Here is a 5,118-nt window from a genome sequence, read left to right as displayed (position 1 = left end):
GACGGCACCTAACAGCAACAACAACAATGAAATATAACTTATTTTTTTTCCATGCATCACATTTTTGGTGAGGTATCTAAAAACTCATCACCAAACTCATGATCATATACATTTAACACTATCTTGTCTTCTGGAAGTTTTATAGTTTTACATTTAGGTCTATTGTTCATTTTGAGTCAATTTTTGTGAAATGCATAAGTTCTGTGTTTTGATTACTTTTTCTGGAGGTGGAGGCTTTGTTCCAGCATCATTTGTGGAAAGCTATCCTTATTCCATTGAAATACTTCTTTGTTGTTCCTTTGTCAAAGACTGCATGCCACCAAATCAATTCTAACTCATAGCAACTCTATAGGACAGAATAGAACTGCCTCATAGGACAAAATTTTATTTTTAACTTATAAATATGAAGATTCAATGTGTAAGACTGGGGAGAAACTGGAGCAAAGTTTATATATGTTAATGGAATTAAGCTAGTTTTAATTTGCAGTAGATTGAGAGAAGTTAAAATGCATATTATAATCACCAGAATAACTAGAAGTAAAATGAAAAATTATAGTTAAAAATCAACAAAGGAATTAGAATTATACTCAAGAATATATCTATTTAACTTTTAAAAAGCTGTGAAGAAGGAACAAAGATATGAGACATATAGAAATAAAATTGTAAACTTGTAGATATAAATTCAACCACATCAATAATCATATATTGCAAATGAATTATATATTCCAAACTAAAGATAGAAATTATCACACTGTATAAAAATAGTATATCAAACTATCTGCTTTGAAAACTTTGGGTTCAAAGACACAAATCAGTTGAAAGTGAAAGAATGTAAAAATGTACACCGTAAAAACAATAATCATTTGGTAGTGGGAGTATCCATATTACCATCAGAAGTAATAACTGGAAAAGAAAAGAAAAACCCTCACAACTCAGCAACCTAATTTTCCCCTGAAGAAACTAGAAAAATAGAGCAAATGAAATATAATACAACCAAAAAAGAGAAAGACCGAGGAAGAGACAGAGAGAAGGGAAGGATAGGGAAAAGAAAAAATAATATGACAAAGCAATAAAATAGAAAAACAGTGAACAAAATCATTGAAACCCAAAGTTGGTTTTTGGAAAGATCACCAAAATTGAGAAACTATTAGTGTTATTTATAGAAAAAAAAAAAAATATATATATATATATATATATATAGAGAGAGAGAGAGAGAGAGAGAGAGAGAGAGAGAGAGAAACATGTTACAAAAATCAGGAAAGTGGGAGTATTACTTCCACTGGTTTGCCAAGTATGATGGCTGCTGTAGTATCTTGTTACGTATGAATTACCAATAAAAAGAAGTTTACCTTCATGATCAATTTGCTGAAAGTATGTTTGTTAATCAGACAACTTGGACAAGTTATCACTGATCTGCTGGTCAGCCCCTACCTGACTTGGAACATTAGATAGATTTAAAACTCCTCCCACTTCACTGTACAGATAGAATGTTTCAACCTATAATCCAAGTTACAATTCCAATCTTGCTCATCCTTCTTACACCACTATACATATATTTACATCACAGATATAACCAATGACATTAAAACTACTCACAGCACACCATTCTAATGATTATATAATTAAGAATCATAAAAGAAGCTTATGAACTGAAAGTTTGTCAGATTCCTCAGTGGGTTTCATTGAAGCCTGAGAACACTTTGAGAAGTGTTTGAGAAGTCTGAGAGTATATGCAAGAAATTCACATGAATTACATTTTTTATGACCGTTTGCACCTGTTTTCCACTCTAGATGGTGCATCCAAAAATCATCAAGTAAAATAATACCAGTTTAAATAGTGCCTAAGGCATTTGACTGCTAACCAGAAGGCTGGCGGTTCAAAGCCACCAGCCACTCTTAGGAAGGAAGATGGGCCAATCTACTTCCATAGTGATACTGCCTCGGAAACCCAAGGAGGGGTCGCTATGGGTCGGGTCCGACTCGACGGCACATGAGAACAACAGCAATATTCACTGTAATGGTATGTATGATTCTCAATGGCAACCCTGGATAACATCAAAGTGCTAATAAATTATGCATTTTGTCCTGATGAAATATATGTATTTGTATTTGAATATGTTAAGTGAGGCTACCTAATAAAATATCATTTAAATGAAGGTTTACCTTTAAACATTTTAAGGCCAGATTTAGAATTGTACTTCAAAAGTAGTGGTTTCCTTATTCCATTCAGCAAAATGTTAAGCCTCCAAGGAAGTTTAAGAATAAACAGAGATAGAAGAAGGGTATTCCAGCTCCCTCTCTCCAACCAAAGAAGTTTTGCTTTAAATGTTTTGTCTAAAACTTCATTGGAAAACATATCCATATAGGTTTTTTTTTTTTTTTTCAAGTTTGAACTAATGAGTCCAAATATCAAAAAATAATGGCATCTATCGAGTACTTCTTCCATTTGATAGCAGAGTCCAGTAATCACATTATTCCAGGCCTTTAGCAGAGAGTTCATATAATACAAAATGTCATCTATCTAAGTCAAACTCTCACTACCATCAAGTCAGGTCGAGTCATAGTGACCCCTTCTTGGGTATCCTAGGTGGTATCTCTACGGAAGTAGATTGCACAGTCTTCCTTCCGAGGAGTGGCTGGTGGGTTTGAACCTCTAGCTTTCTGGTCAGTAGTCAAATTCCTTAGGCACTGTGCCCCCAGAGCTCCTATTTAAGTATCTATCTTTTAATCTGTTTATTTATATATCTCCACTTTAGTAATATGTAGGACCAAACATTATCAGTCTTATTATAACCCAAGGTGAAGTGAAAATCCATCTTAAAATCAATGCATCAATTTAAAATTTACTAATTATAAATAAATAACAATTGTCAACAGAGCAACTTCTTCAGTGGAAATAAAAAAATTTCCAGAATATTAATTTAATATGAGATTATCTTAGTTTCCCAGTCTACTGTCACAGAAATATGACAAGTGGGTGGCTTTAAAGAACAGAAGCTACTTTTCTCACAGTTCAGAAGGCTAGAATTAGACTGTGGATCCAAGTGCAGGTTCTTATTTTCCTGAACTTCTAGGAGCTCTGGTAGCATAGTGGCTAAGACACTTGCCTGCTAACCGGACGGCTGGCGGTTCAAACCCACCAGCCACTCCTCGGAAGGAAGGTTGGGCAATCCTACTTCCGTAGTGATACTGCCTCGGAAACCCAAGGAGGGGTCGCTATGAGTCGGGTTTGACTCGACGGCACATAACAACAACAACAACAGTAGCTGGCAATCTTTGATTCCTTGGAGATCTTCATGTGGCATCTATCTTACCTTGTTTATACTTGTTTGTCTCTGTATCTATACAACTCTTTATAGCTCAGAAATTATTAGGTTTATAACACACTCTACACTGATATTGTCACCCCAAAAAATGTGGGGGTCCAGCCCTGGAGTGACATAGCCAAAAGTACTCATGAGAGTTCAAGGTGAAAAGAGTTGAATTAGGAGGTGCACCATTGAGAGACAGAGGAGGTATCCGTGACATCACAAACACATGATACATTATACATTTACAATTATGGGTTCTCACACTAAAGGAAAAAGCGACACTGTACTTTTGCAAGATTAATTAACAATTTTTCAAAAGTTAGATGGGACAATGGGTAATTTAGAAAGGAAATGTTTCCTGTGGGTCCCAGCAGTCAGGAACCCTTAAGAAGCTCCATGGTTATTTGTCAAAGCCCAGGTGGCTGGTCCTAAAGTCTGGCCCAGGAGACTTTGTTGACATAGATGGTTCTGCCTTAGATCACAGGATGCAGAGGAACTGATAAATATAACTTAGAAAGAGAACAAGTTAATTACAACACAAGACTGAAGCCAGGTTTTAAATAAATGTCATCTAAACTAAAAATAAGGAGTTTTGTTCTAACGATAGAGTAAAGCCTAACAAAGCAATAATCTTTATCTTCACAATGTGGCATAGTTAATATAATGAACATACCAAAGAATCTCTAGTCCCAAATGGGGATTTATCCACAGGAACAAAGGTTAAAATTTTAACGCATATTTTAGGGGAACACATTCAATCTGTAACAGAGATCCAATGTAGATTTTTAGTGGAAACCACTTTTAATTTTCCAAAGTGAATCCTGACACACATTAATGGGATGTACACGTATACAGACCCACGTATTTACAATGATAATATTTTACTTTCAAATTAAACTATCAGCTCAAGAGAAGTGACAAATCACTTTAAAAGAGATATCTACAATTGATCACCCTGAATAACTTAATGACTAATATTTATAGAACACCTAATGAATGCCTTATACGAACTAATAATTCCTTTATTCTTCAAACAAGCCTATAGCTTAGAACCATTAGTATTTCCTCTTGTAAGTGTAGAAACTAACATTGTAAGATGTAATAAACATCTTGCCCAAGGTTATACTTCTAAGAAACAGTAGAAATGGCATTCAACACAGGTAAAAAGATAACAAATTATCTGAACTTTACCCCTACACCCAGGGATGAATTCAGGTTCTACAGAGCCTAAATCATCTATAGTCTCGGGGCACTTTGATAAGGAAAAGAGAAAATTCAAAATTATGAATGCAGCTGGTGTTCAAACCCACCAGGCAGTCCTAGGAAGGAAGAGTGGGCAATCTACTTTTGTAGAGATACTACCTCAGAAGCCCAAAGAGGGGTGGCTATGAGTTGGGATTGACTTGATGGCGGTGAGTTCTTTTTTCTTTTCTTTTCTTTTTTTATTGTTTATCTATATTAACTGGATTCAATTTGTCTAGCATGATTTACAAAACATCATTTCTGCCGTTGAAGGCACTGACGCCACATGGCACCATCCTTACTACTGTTTATGGTGCCAATGACCTCTTCACTACCCTTTCCTTGGGTACAAGGGTATCACTGTAAGGGAATACAATTAAAGTATAGTAACCTTGACAAAGCTAAAGGACCAAGTAGGCTTAAGTTTTTACTTAATCTTTGTAGGCCTAAGTTTCGGTTATTGCTTAAGTTTCAGTTTAATGTAACAGACCCAATTTACGGGAAATCACTGTTGTGTAGAAACCAATCAGAAAAGCCAGGGCCTGGAAAGTCCCAAAGAGGGACC

The sequence above is a fragment of the Orycteropus afer genome, unplaced genomic scaffold, assembly GCF_000298275.1.
Source record: "Orycteropus afer afer isolate SDZICR_OR568_19922 unplaced genomic scaffold, OryAfe1.0 scaffold00883, whole genome shotgun sequence".
Classification (NCBI taxonomy): Eukaryota; Metazoa; Chordata; class Mammalia; order Tubulidentata; family Orycteropodidae; genus Orycteropus; species Orycteropus afer.
Note: the sequence above shows the minus strand (reverse complement) of the source record.